At 37.0% G+C, this 21265-nt stretch overlaps 1 pseudogene; it reads right to left on the minus strand.

The window, feature by feature from the left end:
* Positions 1–7366: 7366 nt before the first annotated feature.
* LOC100478184 lies at positions 7367–7942 on the minus strand (annotated as a pseudogene).
* Between the last annotated feature and the right edge of the window lie 13323 nt (positions 7943–21265).

The raw sequence follows: 21265 nt of genomic DNA on the forward strand, positions 1-21265 counted from the left end.
TGTCCAACTCTTAATTTCATACTGGATTTTGGATTTTCTTACTCACAAAGATATTAACTCGTACTGTCAAACAGTAAGAAGCGAGTACATCTATCTTTATATATGCATTATAAGCACACTGAACTCCCTCCCCATGAACTAAAGTGCTGGAACTCCCATGCTTATTGGCCTTTGCACGTGTTATTTTCCCTGTCTACCACCCCTTCAACTTACTTTGGCTCTGGCCTAGCAAACTAATACTCATCCTTTAAGATCCAACTCAAATGTTGCCTCCTCAAGAAGACTCCCATAACTATCTCGCTTGTCAGTCAAACCAATATTTATTGTTTACTTACTATGTGCAAAGAATTCTGTCACTAGCTAAGGATGGTCACAGCTCTAGCTCTCATACCTTAGTAAGGAAGACTGACATCAAGTAAATAATTATAAATAAATGATGCAAAATGATATGAGAGAAAAGCAGTAAGTGCTCTTGAACTGTCTGTTGGAGGAAACTAAACTCAGGCGAATTAGTGGCTCTCTTCTCTGTGTTCAGACAGTATTTTATGGCACATCTCTACTGTGACACTAGTTGTACTGCATTCTTACCAGTATTATAAGTTAATTTATCTATCTCTTCTACACCTGTATTGTCCAATATGGTAACCACTAGCCACTGAACTTTTAAATTTAAAGTAATTAAAATAAAATACAATAAAAATTCATTTCCTCAGTCACAATAGCCACATTTCAAGTGCTCAGTAGCCACATTTGCTAGTGGTTGCCATATTGAATAGTTGCCATATTGAATAGAGAAAGTTCTGTTGAACAGTGCTGCTCTACACTGTGAATTCCTCAATATCAAATATTGTGTTTCATTCATCTTCATATCTCTAGGGCCTGGAACAATTATTTATATAGCAGAAGCTCAATATTGGTTGATTGATTCATTTACTTATTCAAAAAATGTTTGCGTATATGCCTATTATGTGCTAGGTACAATTCTAGGTGCTGAGGGTAAAGTAGAAAAAAAGTTTCTGCTTTCATGGAGCTTATGTTTTAGTGGGGTTGAGGGGAATTGGACAAACAACAAATCAAGTAAGTATATAATCTGTCAGATAGTGATGAATACTATGGAGACAAATAAAACAGGTTAAGTTACATATCAAATAGCAGGACAAGGTTTGAGGGGTGAATGGGTTGGTTTTTTATGTAACGTGAGCAAGAAAGGCCTCACTGAGGGAATAAGTCATGTGGAGGGAACAGCAAACAGTGTCCCTGAGGCAGCAGTGTGACTTGTTCCCAGGAAGACTGGCGTTCTTAGAGCTGAGTGAGTACTGCAAAGCCTCATAGAAATGATAGTGTACAGCAGAGGAGGAAGCAGGGCTTTTGTTACTGCAAGTGATATGGGAAAGATGGGAATTGTTGAGCAGAGGAGTGAAGGGGTCAGACTTACGTTTTAAGTGTGATTGGTCTGGCTGCTGTGTGGAAAATAGACTGAAGGGAGAAAAGCCAGAGACCAGTTAGAGGCTCTAAGACCAGAGAAAATAGTATCTTAAATGGATGGTGACCAGGAAGGTGGTGAGTAGTGTGCACATTTTGAATGTACAGCAGGCAGGATATGCTGATGGATGAGTTGGGAAGTGTGAGGGAAAGAGAGGAGTTAAGGATGACTCCAGCATTTTGGCCTGAGCAAGAAGAAGAATGCATTTTGCACCCAGAAGACTCTGGAAGTTGTAGGTTGGGTAGGAAAATCAGGAATTTGGTTTTGGACATAGTAAGTTGAAACATCTGTTGGGCATGAGTTATATATTAGTCTCTGATGTCCAGCCAGAGGTATAAATGTTTGTTGACTGTTTGACTGAATAACTGAATGAGTGAATAAGACATTATCTTAAAATAGCGATTCTCTCTCTCTTTTTTTTTAAGATTTTATTTATTTATTTGACACAGAGAGAGACAGCCAGCGAGAGAGGGAACACAAGCAGTGGGAGTGGGAAAGGAAGAAGCAGGCTCCCAGCAGAGGAGCCTGATGCGGGGCTTGATCCCAGGACTCCAGGATCACGCCCCGAGCTGAAGGCAGACGCTTAACGAGTGAGCCACCCAGGTGCCCCATAAAATAGCAATTCTGAATGTGAAGCCACAAGGCTTAGATGGGGGGATCAATTTGCATACAGACAAGAGAAAATTCAAAGAAGAGACCTTAGAATGTGAACAGGCTGTGGATGTGTGGCCCAATAAGTAAGATTAATTAATTCATTCTTATGATTATTATTTGAACAGGAATTTCAGGATTTTAAATCCAAAATTTCCTTTGATTCAGTTGATGGGGCAAGATGTGTTAGTTTCCTATGGTTGCTATAACAAATGACTACAAAGTTAGTGGCTGACAACAACATAAATTCATTATTTACAGATCTGGAGGTCAGAAATTTAAAATAAGTCTCAGGCTAAAATCAAGGTGTATGCAAGGCTGTGTTCCTTTTTAGAGGCTTGAGGGGAGAATTTGTCTTTCCTACACTGTAACACTTAGACTCTCTCTTGTCTCCCTCTTTTACTTATAAAGACCCTTGTAACTACAGTGAGCTCCCCTGAATAATCCAGAATAATCTCCCTATCTCAAGGTAGGTGATTACCAATCTTAATTCTATCTGGAACCTTAATTCCCCCTTGCCATGTAACGTAATATATTCACAAATTCTGGGGATTAATATGTGGATACCTTGGAAGAGTTGATGTCTTGAGTTTGTTCTTTTTTTTTTACTGTCAAAGGCTCAATATATGTATGACACCCAGTGCTCCACGCAATATGTGCCCTCCTAAATACGCAAATAATGAATCATGGAACACTACATCAAAAACTAAGGATGTACCGTATAGCGACTAACATAACATAATAAAAAATTATTTTTAAAAAAATAAAATAAAGCTTAAAAAAAGATCAATATACAATAATAAAAGTGATTGAGGGGATGTCTAGAGTATAAATAAACTCCAATCAGACATCCTCTCAAATGCTTTTAGTATTGTACATTGATCTTTTGACACTAAAAGCCAAAAAAGGCTGAGAAAAGCTCAGCAAAGAATGACTTGAACAGGAGTCCACATTTATATGTTTGTGCATGTTTTGTTTTTAGTTAACTTAAGAATATTTGTAGCATATGTAAAAACAAACTGAGACCTAAGAGTATTGTGCTGGAGGGTATATACATGTATGTGTATTTGTGTAATTGTTCCATATAAACTTAATTATTGGCTATAAATCTAATGTAAAATCATATTAGATGAATATTAGAGTTTGTTTTATTTTACTTTTAGGATTTAGTTTTTGACTTTTATGCATACCTTAGATTTACAAGGGCCTTATTTTCTGAATTTATCTCTGTAAAATTCAATGCCTTTATGGGCATAGGATAGCACGTTTGAAATTGAGATTATCCTGGAATCCTGGAGTAACTATTACATTTAGTTGGTCTATTAAGTATCAGATCATATTCTAAAATGTCTTTTCTAGTCATTCTCATGGCTGCCTTTTCAGCCCAGGCCAGGACATTTGTAACAGTTTCCTAATTGGCATTACTCAGGTGAATCTGAAGGCAGAGTGCAGTGGGTTAAGAGAAGGTTCTGGAATCAAATTATCAGAGTCCAATCTTATTTTGACTTCTTACTAGATGGATGGCTATAGACAATTACCTCACTTCTGTAAGCCTCAGTTTTCTTTCCTGTACACTGGGGATAGTACTGATTTCATAGAACTGTTATAGGGTTTATATTAAATTAAGAGTTAATGAACTTGACTAAGACAGCCAGTTGTGAATTTACTGATTCTCAGGTCTAAATCTACCTCATCTTGATTTTTGATAATGGAACTGGACCCTTTGGTAGTTTTTGTTAATAGAGGGTGCTGGAGGGGTCCTGCAATGCATAGTGGAGGCTTTTCTTATCAGTTTTGGACTCTTTTTTTCCTCCTAAGGCCCAGCTATCAGTAGTATGTGGAAGACCCAGTAGAGTTTACTTTCTGTTAAGTTTCTCCAGCACCCCAGTGTGCAGTTTTCTACATACCCTCTCAGACGTGCCCATGCCCTACCAGGCAACTTCCATTAGACCAGTTCTGGCCTATGGTATCCCAGCATATGTTACTGGCATCTCAGTGGATAGCTTCTTTGAGCAAGCTCTGACCAATGTTATCCCAGAAATTCCTGCCACCCAGTAGGCTCTAATTACACATTCTCTAAGGCTGAGGTGTTAATCTCAGCTTTGATGGGGTGGTTGGGGTCCTTTCCCAAACTTGCTTCTTCCTTAGATACCTACCTCAACTCTAGAGGTAATAGCTCTTCTCTATTTTTGCTATTTGTGTATTCTTTAGAGTATTCTTTTATCCTGTTTTGTTGTTAACTGCCCTTACTAATTAATAATTATTTATATTAAATGATCTCTATTCAAATTACTAATATGGTTTCTGTTTCCAGAGTAGACCCTGAATGATATATTAACAGAGAAAAATAAGCAGAAAAGTAAGCATCCCAAGATATGATATAAATAATCTGAAAGTGATTGAAATGAACAAAGTATTAAAAGAAGTAATAAAAATCATAAAGAAATAGTAGGGCTTTATGAAAAAAGAATATGATATGCAGATTGAAAGAAAATAAAATGTAAAGAAATTACAAAATGTAATCATTAATTAAGACTTAAGTGGGTGGATCAAATATCTGGTTAGGTTCTGATTAAGAGATAATCAAAAACTTTAAAGATAGCTCTGAGGAGATTGTCTAAGATGTAGCAAAGAGATAGGAAATGAAATATTAAAAAGAAACTACAGTAGACTAGCTGCAATCGAATTATGTGATCCAACATACATCTAATAGGAATTCTCTTTTTCTCTCTATGTCATCTACATGATATCTATATATCTATAAATATATCATCTATAATTATAGAGATTTTATATATTTCCAGAAAGAAAATAGAAAGAATGGGAGAAGAGACAATATTTGAATAGAGAACAGCTGAGAACTTTTCAGAGTTGAGTAAATACCAGTAAGATTTATTCTAGGATAACAGAGATGTTTTAACATTATAAAATCTAATGTAATTTACCACATTAATGTATCAAGGGAGCAAAAATAAGCTCATCTCAGGTTAACAAATCTTAAAAAACTGAATAAAAAAAAGATGTCTGTGTAAAAGTTAATGTGAAGTTCACATTTAATGGTGAATGATTTAGTAGCATTCTCTCTCTTTTTTTTTTTTTAAAGATTTTATTTATTTATTCGACAGAGATAGAGACAGACAGCGAGAGAGGGAACACAAGCAGGGGGAGTGGGAGAGGAAGAAGCAGGCTCATAGTGGAGGAGCCTGATGTGGGGCTCAATCCCATAATGCCAGGATCACACCCTGAGCCGAAGGCAGACGTTTAACCGCTGTGCCACCCAGGCACCCCTAGTAGCATTCTCTTAAAGTCAGAAATAATTTAGGATGCCTCCTCTCAGCACTGGTATTTAGCATTGTACTAGAGGTCCTAACTAGCTCAATATGACATGGAAAATAAATAAGAGGTATAGGAAAAGGAAAAATAAGAAACCAAATTGCCAGTGTCACAGATGATATGATTATATACGTATGAAATTTAAGAGATTCTACTTATGAATTAGTAGAAGTAATTGGAGAGTTCATCAAGGATATTGTCTACAAACCTGTATATAAGAATTAAGAATATTTGAATACATCAGATAAAACTGGTTTAGAAGTGTAATTTTAAAACATACTATGGGATGCCTGGGTGGTTCAGTCAGTTAAGCCTCTGACTCTTGATTTCAGCTCAGGTCTTGATCTCAGGGTTGAAGTTTAAGTCCTGCGTTGGGCTCTACTGTAGGTGTGGAGCCTACGTAAAATTAAATAAATGAATAAATAAATAATAAAATACTATATTCTTATAGCCACAAAACTATAAAATATGTGAGATTAGATTTAACATGATATACAAATGATTTTTGTAGAAAAATTTATAAAATATAATTGAAGAATATATATGAAGATCTAAATAAATGGAGAATAATACCATGTTTTTGGACAGGAAGTCTCGGTATTTTAAAATTTTGATTCTCCCCAAAATAATCTAGTAAAGCAAAGCTAGTTCAACCTACATCTTAAATTTTCTCAGAACTTGCGAATCTGTTTCAAACATATATATGGATGAATAAAGGGTCAAAAATAACTAAAAGAAACCACTGGAAGAAGATTAAAGAGAATGAACTTACTCTATCATTTATTAAGAGTTGTTATAAAGATACAGTAATTAAAATGTATTGTACTGGCAGAAGGATACACAGATATATCAGTGTAAACAGAACAGGGAGCCTAGAAACAGCCATGTGTGTATATGAAAAATTAACATATGGGAGAAGTGGCTTTCAAGTCAATGGTGAAAAATAAAATAATAGATGATGGTGAGACAATTGATTAGTCTTATGGGAAAGATAAATTTATAAGCCTACCTCCCACCATACACAAAAGTAAATCCTAAACGTATTAAAAACAAAGACAAATTGAAAAATGTAAAAAAAGTAACAAAAATAACCATGATGTTGGAAGGTAGGAAAAGAGCTCTTCCAACAAGACTCAAGAAGCACAGAGCTTAATAAGATTGATAACCTTAGCTATTTAAAATAAAGATCTGCACAAAAAAGGCCATAAAATAAAAAATGTGTGAATATGTTTGTAATCCACGCAAACCAATAAAGGATTGATAAGCAAAATACATAGTAAATAAAACCCTAAAAGCAATAAAAGGGATATATTTCAGTAGAGAGTGACAAAGGATATGGAGAATCAATTAACAGAAGAAAATTTTAAGACCAATAAATATATAAAAAGTTGCAAATTCTCGCTGATTATTAGAGGTGGTGAAACTTAAAAGGAAATGGGACATATTTCATAAAAAGTAGATTGCTAAAACTTAAAAGCTCTAACCATATGATATTTTGGCAATAGTATCAGAGCATAAGAACTTTCTTTTTTTTTTTTTAAAGATTTTTTATTTATTTATTTGACAGAGATAGAGACAGCCAGTGAGAGGGAACACAAGCAGGGGGAGAGGGAGAGGAAGAAGCAGGCTCATAGTGGAGGAGCCTGATGTGGGGCTCGATCCCAGAACGCCGGGATCACGCCCTGAGCCGAAGGCAGACGCTTAACCGCTGTGCCACCCAGGCGCCCCAGAGCATAAGAACTTTCAAACACTGCTGGTCTTAGAATATATTGGTGCAGCTACTTTGTTTTTGTTTCATTTTGTTTTTACATTTCAATTTTTTTTTTTAAGTAGTGAGTTGCGTAAGGGGGTTAAATGCTCTGTAGAGAAGAAAAAAACTGCTAGAACCAACTTATCATCATCTTCATCTTCCTTGTCTTCCTCCTCTTCCTTCTTTTTCTTGACTTTTTAAGCCTTTACAACTCCCCCCCCCACTTTTTTTTTGCCACATCAGGCTTTCCTTTAGCTTGATATGCAACAATATCCTTTTCATATTTTTCCTTCAGCTTGGCAGCTTTCTTTTCATAAGCCTGCTTGCCATCTGCAGCAGTGTTATTCCACATCTCTCCCAATTTCTTTGCAATGTCACCAATGGATAGGCCAGGATGTTCTCTGAATTTTGGGTGATATTTAGCACAAGACCAAAAAATGGCTGAAGGAGGCCTCCAATGCACTGGGATCCTTGAACAATTTTTTTGTTTCCCCTTTATGGGGGATATGTTTTCTCTTTCTCTTCTTGTCCACCTTTGTCGTGTCTTCAAAGTTTCCTTTTTCTTTGCAGACATAGTCTTCTACCTCTCTGAGCACTTCTTAGAAAACTGAGAAGTTGACTGAAGCATCTGGGTGCTTGTTCTTGTTCCCCTCTCAGCAAGTTTGCACAAAGAATGCACGTGATGACATTTTGCTTCTTGGCTTCTTCAGATCTCCTCTGGCCATGTTTAATTGTTTTCCTCAGTGAGGCACAGAGTTGATCAGTGTCTGTCTGGCTCTCATTTGCCCCAGTGCTGTCATTATGGAGCTCAATGTACTGCAATGGCTGTGTCTGGTACATCTACTTTGGAGAGTACTTTAATAAGGTTTATGGACTTGAAAATGTGTACATACTACAAGATAGCAATTCTACCTTTAAGTTACGTATTATGGTTGAGATCTGAAATGAAAAGGCATTTTCAAAACTGTCAGTGCAGTCTTGCTGTATTAGCAAAACTTGGAAGCAACATAATTTTTCAAGAATAAGGAAATGAATAAATTAAACAGAATTTAATAAACACTAAAAATTTTTAAAAATGGACTGGAAAGGTAGATGTCAGCATCTGTGATTCTTCTAGTGGGGTAAGGAATGGTATCTCTAACACCCTATTTGTGTCTTTATTTATTTGTATCTGCTACATTTTATTTTGTAAACATCTGAAGCAAATATTGCCAAATATTGGGGTGCCTGGATGGCTCAGTTGGTTAAGCATCTGCCTTCGGCTCAGGTCATGATCCTGGGGTCCTGGAATTGACCCCTGCATTGGGCTCCCTTCTTGGTGGGGAGCCTCCTTTTTCATCTCCCTCTGCTATTCCCTCTGCTTATGCTTGTGCTGTCAAATAAATTTAAAAAAATAAAAAATTTCAAATATTGCCAAATATCAACATTTGTTAAATTGGGGGGGAGGGTGCTTTGTGTTTTGTTATGCCCTTGAACAGCAGTTTTGAACTATGTGGGTCCACCTTTATGCAGATTTTTTCAATAAATATAGTATAGCACTGTATGTGTGTATTTTCTCTTCTTTATGATTTTCTTTTTTTTTTTTTTTTTTAAGATTTTATTTATTTATTTGACAGAGATAGAGACAGCCAGCGAGAGAGGGAACACAAGCAGGGGGAGTGGGAGAGGAAGAAGCAGGCTCATAGAGGAAGAGCCTGATGTGGGGCTCGATCCCATAACGCAGGATCACGACCTGAGCCGAAGGCAGACGCTTAACCTCTTTGCCACCCAGGCGCCCCCCTTTATGATTTTCTTAATAACAATTTCTTTTTTCTAGCATACTTTATTGTAAGAATACAGTGTTTAAAATATATAACATGCAAAATATGTGTTAATCAACTTTTTATGTTATCAGTAAGGTTTCTGGTCAAGAGTAGGCTAAATAGTTACTTTTGGGGAAGTCAAAAGTATACGTGGATTTTTGACAGTGCACGGGTTTGTACTCTTAACCAAGTTCCAAGGGTCAACTGTATTATTATCTGTACTTTTCTATATGTTTGAAATACTTCATAGTTAAAACTAACATATTTATATAAGTGAAGGCAATAGTAAAAATGTTAAGGTGTTTACCTATTCCTTATTTTGACCCACTGCATATCTTCCTCATCTTCCTCCTCTATCTTGTTGTATTTTTCCCTCTCTTCCCCTATGATTCTTTGTTTTGTTTCTGAAATTCCACATATGAGTGAGATCATATGATAATTGTCTTTCTCTGATTGACTTGTTTTGCTTAACACAATACCCTCTAGTTCCATCCACATTGTTGCAAATGGCAAGATTTCGGTTTTTTTGATGGCTGAGTAGTATTCCATTGTGTGTGTGTGTGTGTGTGTGTGTGTGTATGCACACACGTGTGCGTGTGTGTGTACACGTCTTCTTTATCCATTCATCTGTCAACGGACATCTGCGCCCCTTCCATAGTTTGGGTACTGTGGACATTCCTGCTATAAACATTGGGGTGCAGGTGCCCCTTCAGATCACTATATTTGCATCTTTAGGGTAAATACCCAGTAGTGCAATTGCTGAGTTATAGGATAGCTCTATTTTCAACTCCCTGAGGAACCTCCACACTGTTTTCCAGAATGGAAAACATCCTCGCCAACATCTGTTGTTTCATGACTTGTTCATTTTAGCCATTCTGACCGGTGTGAGGTGGTATCTCATTGCGGTTTTGATTTGTATTTCCCTGATGCCGAGTGATGTTGAGCACATTTTCATGTTGGCCATTTGGATGTTTTCTTTGGAGAAATGTCTGTCCATGTCTTCTGCCCAGTTCTTCATTGGATTATTTATTCTTTGGGGTGTTGAGTTAATAAGTTCTTTATAGATTTTTGGTTACTAGCCCTTTATCTGATAAGACATTTGCAAGTATCTTCTTTGATTCTGTCAGTTGTCTTTTGGTTTTGTCGACTGTTCCTTTGCTGTGCAAAAGCTTTTTATCTAGATGAATTCTCAATAGTTCAGTTTTGCCTTTGTTTCTCTTGCCTTTGGAGACATGTCTAACAAGAAGTTACTGCGGCTGAGGTCACAGAGGTTGCTGCCTGTATCCTCCTCTAGGATTTTGATGGATTCCTGTCTCACATTTAGGTCTTTCATCCAGTTTGAGTCTATTTTTGTGTATGGTATAAGAAAATGGTCTAGTTTCATTCTTTTGCGTGTGGCTGTCCAATATCTCCAACACCATTTGTTGAAGAAACTGTCTTTTTTCCATTGGATATTTGTTCCTGCTTTGTTGAAGATTAGGTGACCATAGAATTGAGGGTCCATTTCTGGGTTCTCTATTCTGTTCCATTGATCTATGTGTCTGTTTTTGTGTCAGTACCATACTCTCTTGATGATTACAGCTTTGTAATAGAGCTTGAAGTCTGGCATTGTGAGGCCACCAGTTTTGGTTTTCTTTTTTAACCTTCCTTTGGCTATTTGTTGTCTTTTCTGGTTCCATAAAAATTTTAGGATTGTTTGTTCCAGCTCTGTGAAAAAACTTGATGGCATTTTGATAGGGATTGCATTGAATCTATAGATTGCTCTAGGTAGCATAGATATTTTAACAATATTTGTTCTTTCAATCTATGAGCATAGAATGTTTTTCCATTTCTTCATGTCTTCCTCAATTTCTTTCATGAGTGTTCAGTAGTTTTCTAAGTATAGATCCTTCTCCTCTTTGGTTGGGTTTATTCCAAGGTATCTTATGTTTTTGGTGCAATTGTAAATGGGGTCAACTCTTTAATTTCTCTTTCTTCTCTTCCATTGTTAGTGTATAGAAATGTAACTGATTTCTATTCATTGATTTTATATCCTGCCCCTTTGCTGAATTACTGTATGAGTTCTAGCAATTTTGGGGTGGAGTCTCATCTGTGAAGAGTGAGTCTGACGTCTTCTTTGCCATTTTGGATGCCTTTTATTTCTTTTTGTTGTCTGTTTGCTAAGACTAGGACTTCAAGTACTATGTTGAACAACAGAGGTGAGAGTGGACATCCCTGTCATGTTTCTGACCTTAGGGAAAAAGCTCTCAGTTTGTCCCCATTGAGAATGCTATTTGCTGTGGGCTTTTCATACATGTCTTTTATGATGTTGTGGTATGTTCCCTCCATCCCTATATTTTGAAGAGTTTTAATCAAGAAAGGATGCTGTAGTTTGTCAACTGCTTTTTCCGCATCTGTTGAGAGGATCATATGGTTCTTGTCCTTTCTTCATCACGTTGATTTGCAGATGTTGAAACACCTTGCAGTCCAGGAATAAATCCCATTTGGTCATGGTGAATAATCCTTTTCATGTACTGTTGGATCCTATTGGCTAGTGTCTTGGTGAGAATTTTTGCATCCCTGTTCAGGGATATTGGTCTGTAATTCTTTTTTGGTGGGGTCTTTGTCTGGTTTTAGGATCAGGGTAATGCTGGACACATAAAAAGAGTTTGGAAGTTTTCCTTCCATTACTATTTTTTGAAACAGCTCTAGAAGATAAATATTAATTCTTCTTTAAACGTTTGGTAGAATTACCCTGGGAAGCCATCCAGCCCTGGCCAATCTCCCCTTGGGAGGTTTTTGATTACTGCTTCAATTTCCTTGCTGGTTATGGGTCTGTTCAGGTTTTCTATTTCTTCCTGTTCCTGTTTTGGTAGTTTATACATTTCTAGGAATACATCTAAGAATGCGTTTCTTCCAGGTTGCCTAATTTGTTGGGTCTTATAATTGTTTGTATTTCTTTGATGTTGGTTGTGATCTCTCCTCTTTCATTCATGATTTTATTTATTTGGGTCCCTTCTATTTTCTTTTTGATAAGTCTAGCCAGGAATGTATCAATCTTATTAATTCTTTCAAAGAACCAGCTCCTAGTTTTGTTGATCTCTTCTACTATTCTTTTGGTTTCTATTTGGTTCTGCAGCTTGCTGGGCCCCTGCCTGGGGAACAGTTGCTAGACCATGCCTCAGTTACCATTTTATGGCAACATGGAGCTGAAAGCCCACTCCTGGGCTCCCTGAATTGCAGTCAGCTTTCCAGCTCTGATGTCCAGGAACCCTGCCACAATCTCAGGCAACCCTGTTCTTTCTGTGATCCTGGAGAGCCTGAGACCTCACTGTCCCCACCTAGGATTCCACTCTGCATCATCACCTGAGTGCCTTTCAGGCAGGGACAACCCTCACCAGAGCAAGCTTCTAAAAGTTCTGATTTTGCACTCTGCTGCTATATCACTTTCACGTAGCCAACTTAGGGAGGCTTCTCCCCCACCCTCATAGTTTATTTTCCTATATAATGCCTTGGATTCACTACTCTGCACCTCCTACTTTGCAGAAAGTGGTTGCTTTTCTATTTGTAGAATTGCAGCTCTTTTCTTAGATCTCCGGTTGAGTGTGCAGGTATTCAGGATAGTTTGATATCTATCTAGCTGAATTCCTGGGACCAGACAAAACTAAAGTCTCCTAGGCCTTCTCCATCTTGGAAAAACTCAAAAAATGTTACATATTATAGAATATTTGAGCTATTAACATCTTGCTATCAAATTTAATTGAATTATTTTTTAAGTTGTAATTTTTATTGAGAGAATAGTAAGCAGTGGTTTGTTTTAATTCAATTTTTATGAAACAACTATGTGTATAGAGTTGAAAAAAACTAACCTTGAATAGAATTTGAGGACTTTGAAAAGAAGAAAAAAATCTTTTTCTGCGTTTATAGGTGTACACAATTCAGAAATCCTGTTTCATGTGTAAGGGTTAGGTTTACAAAATTCTCATGGTAGGAATTTCCTAAAGTTTTATTTTTTGGTTATGAGACTTAAATACAAGATAGGAAGAACCACAGTTAGAGAGTAGATGTGTCAAAGCTTATATATGCATATGCATGTGTTCATGTATTTATGCATATAAATATATATGTATAATTTAAATGATACTAAAATATAAAATACAGGCACACTAGATAACAAGAATATTAATGATATTATTCATAGTTTCTTTGAGAAATAACAGCAAATATCTATTTGGTTCTCCTTTATTTTTGATTAGAAAAGGGAGGGAGCTGGCTTCTCCTACTCAAACCATGGTTCTTTACTCATCATTCAAGTTCAAGTTTGAATTTAGTTGTGCATTTGTGATTTTGATGGCTAAGCATGGCTAATTGTCTCTGTTCAGTGGTTTAGAATTCTTCACAAGACATTTTATGCAAGTAACTTTTGGTTGTAGAAAGTATGATCTTTAGGGAAGGTTGTGTTGGATTACTTTTAGATTATGCCAAAATGCTAAAGTTGGATGTTTTTAGAGTAATTTTTCCATCATTATTCCCCTAAAGCAGCAACAGAAGGGAGAATAAAAACAAGAGAAATTTGTGCCTTTTCAGAGACAGTGCTATGGTTCTTGATCATCTGATTGATGCTAGTTACAGAAGTGGCCCATCAGTGCCCACATATTAGACCTGGAATTGTCATGGTTGCTGAAAATATTTAGAGAAGGAAATTCTCTAAACTTATGAAAAGGAACATAATGTTAAAGGAACTTGTGACTCTAAATATACCTGACTGCATTAAACCACAGAATTAAAGAATACTATGTTATTAAAGTGGAAGAAACCTTAGAAGTTTTCTAGTTTAACCTTTTCATTTTTCATCTATTGTAGAGATTTTTAAAGCTGGGTCTAAAGGCACCATTGGCTCAATTCTTTTCTAATTTATTTTGACAGTCATAACAGTCAAACCAATTGTGTGTAAAAAAGACACAGAGACAATTTCAATGGGGTATTAGCCTCTTGATACATTATTTTAAATATCAGTCATAAAAAAGCCAATGTTTAGGGGCGCCTGGGTGGCACAGTGGTTAAGCGTCTGCCTTCGGCTCAGGGCGTGATCCCCGCGTTATGGGTTCGAGCCCCACATCAGGCTCCTCTGCTATGAGCCTGCTTCTTCCTCTCCCACTCCCCCTGCTTGTGTTCCCTCTCTCGCTAGCTGTCTCTCTCTCTGTCAAATAAATAAATAAAAAAAAAATCTTTAAAAAAAAAAAAGCCAATGTTTAGAAGCCCAGCTTATGGCTAATGTCATCTTGCATATTTTAAATGCACCGTAGTTGAAATTTAAATGCCAAATTGTCTAGATATCACATACTGCCAAATATGCCTTAAATAGACAAGGCCTATGCTATTTATAACCTACAGAACACCATGAAAAACCTCATTTTCCTAAGTGTAAAGTGTGGAAGCTAGGGTGAAAAAGAGAGTTTCACTTGATTTATATGCTTTAAATTATTAAAAATATCCCCAAACCAAGACCTGGCTTCCAACATTTGATGAGTACTTATTTGACTGCATAAACTATCTATCTGCATGAACTGCCTCATTCTGGTTAAAACTTTTTTTCAAAGTGTTCTCAAAAATTGTCTTCTAAGTAGGTCTGAGTAGTTCACAAGGAGGTGAAATTCACCAAGATAAATTTTTAAAAGTCGATGCAGTTTTTCTGGAGAAAAATGGAGAGAGCCTCTGGAGGATGTGTATATGAGGTAAAATAGGACTTATAGGAAGAACAGAAATCCTTTCAGCCTTTAAGATCATTATGCACTTTTTTCTGGCAGAAATCAAGGTGGAATTTAACATCCAAGAATTTTATTAGGGGAGATGGCTATGAAAGGAAGGAAATAAGAAAGGGTGTTGGAAAAGGCCGAGAGAATCATTAGATCATGAGGCAAACCTGACTTTGAGTGAAAGAGAGCAAAAAGGTTGGCGGAAGCATCCTAGCCCACTGTGCAGTCTGAGGAAGGTTCGTCAAGGCCTTGAGCCCAAGTTAAATGTTAAAGGAGTCTTATACCTCCCAGGAACTGGAACTCATCTGCCTGAGTAGCCCTGCTGCACATGGGGAGATACAGCCATGGGGCAAAGGCTCAGAAGGATCTCATAGAACAGCAGTTGAAGCCCTGGATCAATTTCACTAATAGGATGTCTGCATATGAATTCTCATGGCTGCTACATCAAACCAAAATTATGGGCAAAATGATCAAACAGACCATTTAATCTGTATTCTCCCCACCTTTCTTTCTTCACCACATCTCTTTTCCATTATAGAGTGTTGCTTCTTCCCTACTCCTTCTAGGCATTCAATTAAAACCTTTGAAATATCTTCTACTCCTGGAAAATGGTTTATTCCTAGAAAAGATCTGATATTCACAGTAAGGCAAAATTCCATGTTCTTTAAATATTTTGTTTTTTTATTCCCTAAAAGAATAAAAAAATGATGTAGTGACTCACAAATTCTTGGTTTGGAGCGTCTCATTAAAGCTCATAAATCAAGTGAAACTCTCTCCTCCTAGCTTCTACACTTTATACTTAGGAAAATGAGGTTTTTCATGGTGTTTTGTAGGTTATAAATAGCATAGTCCTTGTCTGTTTAAGGCATATTTGGCAATATGTGATACCTAGACAATTTCGTATTTAAATTCCAAGTATGGTGAATTTAAAATATGCAGGATAGGAGAGTGTCCTAAATGGCAATGTGGGAAAACCTTGAACTCATCTCTTCTACTTATATACCAAATCTATATCTATTTATAGAGCAGTTCCTTCTGAAGAACTGAGGGCTGACTGAATAGCTTCTGCACAACAAAAGAGAGGGAGGCCACATAGAGAACGGCAAAAGAGATAGAAACAGGGTAACAAAGGGAATCTCTACACCCAATGCTGCAAACTGCAATGGGGAGGGATGTTACTGAGGGACTGTGAGATTTGTCATCCCTGGGGCACAGAAAAAAAAACCCCACAGTTTAAGAGAGCAACTAGAATGCATATAAAGGCTCTAGGCTTAGAACTCTGCCAAATGGCAGGGGAACTGCTGGAACTCTCTCCAGGTTAATGGAGGTAGTGAGTATGTTGGTTTGTGTTTCCACACTTGATTCCCACTGAGGTGGCCTCAGTGCAGAACACACGGGAACACCCCCGGTGAGCACTCACTACAGGTCCAGCCAACATGTCAAGGTGACACAGGGATCCTTGTGCCTCCAGGTCCATACCACTTTGGCTCCAAATGACTCCCCATATATCTCTGCATGGAGCTTCGCAGTACCCTCTTGCCCACTTGCCTTGGCTCTAGCTGCCTGCCAGGGTGTCCCTGTGTGGAGCACCCTGAGACACCCTGACTTGCACCCACTTCAGCTTCAGCTGTTTTGCCAGGGTGGGTGCCTTCTGTGTGGAGAGCCCTAGGACCACCCTGGCTTGTGCCCATTTCAGTTCCAGCCATCTCACTAGGGCAGCTCCAGCATGGAGTGCTCTGGAATCCCCAGCCCATGCCAGCCACACCTCCAGCCAGTCAGACAAAGTCACAGGCACACAGTCTACACAGGGGATGAACATACATGAGAGCATTCCTTCAAGTTTAGGAGAAATAGATGATCCACCTGATTCATAGAAACAAACACAGAAAGTCAAGCAAAATGAGACAGGAGAATATGCTCCAAACAAAAGAACAAGACAAAACCTCAGTAAAAGAATTACATGAAACAGAGCTAATCATTCTGTCTGATAAAGAGTTTAAAGTAATGGTTATAAAGATGCTCACTGGACTGAAGAGAAGAATGTATGAACTCAATGAGAACTTCAGCAAAGAGATAGAAAATATAAAAAGAATCAATCAGAGTTGAAGGATACAATAACTAAAATTAAAAATATACTAGAGGGAATCAACAGTAGATTAGAGGATACAGAAGAATGGATCAATCTGGAAGCTATCTGGAAGCTAGGGTAAAGAAAAGCACCCAAGTTGAACGGAGAAAATAAAAAAAGGGTAAAATATAATGATAGTTTAGGGGATCTCTTGGACAACATCAAGCAAACAAACATTATATTACAAGGGTCCAGAAAGGAGAAGAGATAGAGAAAGGAGCAGAAAACTTATTTGAAGAGATAATTGCTGAAAACTTTCCTAACCTGCAGAAGAAAACAGACATCCATGCTCAGGAAGAACAGAGCACTCCAAACAAGATGAACCCAAGGAGGTCTACACATAGTAATTAAAATGTCAACAATTAAAAATAGAGGTTTTTAAAAGCAGCAAGAAAGAAGTAACTAGTTGTGTACAAGGGGAATCTCATAAGGCTATCAGCTGATTTTTCAGCAGCAACTTTACAGGTCAGAGGCAAGTGGCATGATATATTCAAGGGGCTGAAAGGAAAAAAAAAGAAAACAACCCTGCAACCATGAATATTCTACTTGGCAAGGTTATCATTCAGAATAGAAGGATAGATAAAGAGTTTCCCAGACAAAGAAGAGTTAAAAGAGTTCACCACTAATGCTGAACAGATTTTTTTAAGTGGAAAAGAAAAGGCTGTAATTAAAACAAGAAAATTTATAAAAGGAAAAATTTCACGAGTAAAAGCAACCATACAGTAAAGGTGGTAGAGCAATTGCTTGTAGTGCTAGTATGAAGGTTAAAGGACAAAGGTAGTAAAATTGATTATATCTAAAAAATTACTTAAGGGAACTCACAAAATAAAAAGATGTAAAATATGACAATATAAATATGGAGGGGGAGTAAAAGTGAAATTCTTTTAAAATGTGTTTGAATTTAAGTGACCATTAACTCAATATGAGTGGCTCAGTTGGTTAAGTGTCTGCCTTCAACTCAGGTCATGATCTTAGGGTCCTGGAATTGAGCCCCACACTGGGCTCCCTGCTCAGCAGGGAGTCTGCTTCTCCCTCTCCCTCGGTGTTCCCTCTCTCTCTCTCAGATAAATAAATAAAATCTTAAAAAAAAACTTAATATAGACTGCTATGTACTTAAGTTGTTATATATGAACCTCATGGTAAGCACAAACTGAAAACCTATAATAGATACACAATAAACAAAGAGAAAAAAGCCAAACAAAGCACTTAAGAAAATCATCAATCACAAAGAAAGAGAGTAGGGAAAGAAAGGCACAGAGACCTATAGAAACAATCAGAAAAAAAAATTAACAAAATAGCAGTAAGTACATATCTTCAATAATTACTTTAAATGTAAATGGTCTGAATGCTCCAATCTAAAGAAATAAGGTGATGGAATGGATAGAGAAAAGATCCATCTATGTGCTGCCTGTAAGGGATTCACCTTAGACAGCAAGACACATAAGGACTGAAACTGAAGAGATGGAAAAATACATTCCATGAAAATGGAAGAGGAAAAAAAGGCAAGGTAGCAATACTTTTGTCAAACAAAATTGACTTTATTATTTATTTATTTGTTTGTTCATTTATTTATCCAAGATTTTATTAAATTCAAGTTAGTTAACATATAGAGTAGTATTGGTTTCAGGTTACATGTATGATGAATCACTTACATGTAACACCTAGTGCTCATCACAATGAGTGCCCTCCTTAATGCCCAGCACCCATTTAACCCATCCTCCTTCCCACTTCCCCTCCATCCACCCTCAGTTTGTTCTCTGTAGTTGAGAGTCTCTTATGGTTTGCCTCCCTCTCTGTTTTTATCTTATTTTACTTTTCCTTCCTATATATATAATATATACCACATCTTCTTTATCCCTTCATCCATTGATGAGCATGTGGGCTCTCCATAATTTCATAATTGGGGTGCATGTGCTCCTTTGAAACAGTATTTTTGTATCCTTTGGATAAGTACCTAAGAGTGCAATTGCCGGATCACAGGGTAGTTCTATTCTGAACTCTTTGAGGAACCTCCATATTGTTTTCCAGAGTGGCTGTACCAGCTTGCATTCCCATCACATTATAAGAGGGTCTCTTCTTCTCTGCATCCTCACCAACATCTGTTGTTTCCTGAGTTGTTAATTTTATCCATTCTGACAGATGTGAGGTGGAATCTCATTGTGGTTTTGATTTGTATTTCCCTGATGATGAGTGATGTTGAGCATTTTTTCATGTGTCTGTTAGCCATTTGTATGTCTTTTTAGGAGAAATGTCTGCTCATGTCTTCTGGTCATTTCTTAATTGGATTATTTATTTTGGGGGTGTTGAATTTGATAAGTTCTTTATAGATTTTGGATACTAGCCCTTTATCCAATATGTCATTTGCAAATATCTTCTCCAATTCTGTAGGTTGGCTTTTAGTTTTGTTGATTATTTCCTTTGCTGTGCAGAAGCTTTTTATCTTGATGAAGTCCCAGTAGTTCATTTTTGCTTTTGTTTACCTTACCTCCAGAGACATGTCTAGTAAGAAGTTGCTATGGCTGTTGTCAAAGAGGTTGCTGCCTGTATTCTCCTCAGGGATTTTTATGGTTTCCTGTCTTACATTGAGGTCTTTCATCCATGTTGAATTTGTGTGTGCGTGTGTGTGTATGGTGTAAGAAAGTGGTCCAGTTTCATTCTTCTGCATATGGCTGTCTAGTTTTCCCAACATCATTTGTTGAAGAGACTGTCTTTTTTCCACTGGAAATTCTTCCCTGCTTTGCTGAAGATTCGTTGAAAAAATAGTTGTGAGTCCATTTCTCGGTTCTCTATTCTGTTCAAACAAAACAGACATAAAGGGAGAAATTGACAGTAATACAATAATATTAGGGGACTTTAACTCTTTACACCAATGGATGGATCATCCAGGCAGACAATTAATAAGGAAACAGTGTCATTGGATGGCACATTATACCAGATGGGCTTAACAGATGTATGCAGAATATTCCTTCCAAACACAACACAACTCAACACATTCTTTTCAAGTGCACATGGAATAGTCTCCCGATCACATATTAGGTCACAAAACAAGTCTCAATAATTTTAAGAAGATTGAGATCATATCAAGCATCATTTCCAAACATGGTATGAAACTAAAAAAATCAATCATAAGAAAAAAATTAGAAAAAACTCAAACAGAGGGAGGCTAAATAACATGTTACTAAACAACCAGTAAGTCAATGAAGAAATCAAAGAGGAAATTAAAAAACATACATGGAAACAAATGAAAATGAAAACACAATGGTCCAAAATCTCTTAGATGCAGTGAAAGCATTTCTAAGAGGGGAATTTATAGTGATACAGGCCTACCTCAAGAAACAACAAAAATTTCAAATAAACAATCTAAACTTACACCAAAGGGAACTAGACAAGGAAGAAAAAGTAGAAGGAAGGAAATAATAAAGATCAGAGTGGAAATAAATGAAATAGAGACTAAAAAAAGAACAGTAGAAAAATTCAATAAAACCAAGAGATGGTTCTTTGAAAAGATCAACTAAATTGATAAACCTTTAACCTGACTCATGAAGAAAAAAAAGAGAGAAGATCCAAATAAAAAAAATCAGAAATGAAAGAGGAGAAGAGAACTAACAATCAGCACCACAGAAATACAAACGAGTATGAGAGTACTACCAAAAATTATATGCCAACAAATTGGACAATCTAGAAGAAATGGATAAATTTCTAGAAACATGAAATCTTTTAAAACAGAATTAGGAAGAAATAGAAAATCTGAACAGCTTATTTATTAGTAATGAAATTGTATTGGTAATCAAAAAACTCCCAACCAGATGGATTCACTGGTGAATTCTACCAAACATTAATATTTACTTTCCTGGGGCACCTGGGTGGCTCAGTCATTAAGCATCTGCCTTCCGCTCAGGGTGTGATCCCAGAGTTCTGGGATTGAGCCCCACATCAGACTCCCTGCTCCACTGGGAGCCTGCTTCTTCCTCTCCCACTCCCCCTGGTTGTGTTCCCTCTCTCGCTGGCTGTCTCTCTCTCTGTCAAATAAATAAATAAATAAATAAAATCTTTTAAAAAAATCTACTTTCTTCAAACTATTCCAAAAAGTAGAAGAGGAAGGAAAGCTTCCAAACATATTCTACAAGGCCAGCATTACCCTGATACCCAAACCAGCCAAGAAACTACAAGAAAAGTAAAGCACAGGCCAACATCCCTGATGAATATAGATGCAAAAATCCTTAGCAAAATGTTAACAAACTGCATTCAACAATACATTAAAAGGATCATTCACCACGATCAGGTGGGGTTTATTCCAGGGATACAAGGATGGTTCAATATTTGCAAATCAATCAATGTGATACACCACATTAACAGAATGAAGGATAAAAATGCCACAATCAT

The sequence above is a fragment of the Ailuropoda melanoleuca genome, chromosome 10 (genome assembly GCF_002007445.2).
Source record: "Ailuropoda melanoleuca isolate Jingjing chromosome 10, ASM200744v2, whole genome shotgun sequence".
Lineage (NCBI taxonomy): Eukaryota > Metazoa > Chordata > Mammalia > Carnivora > Ursidae > Ailuropoda > Ailuropoda melanoleuca.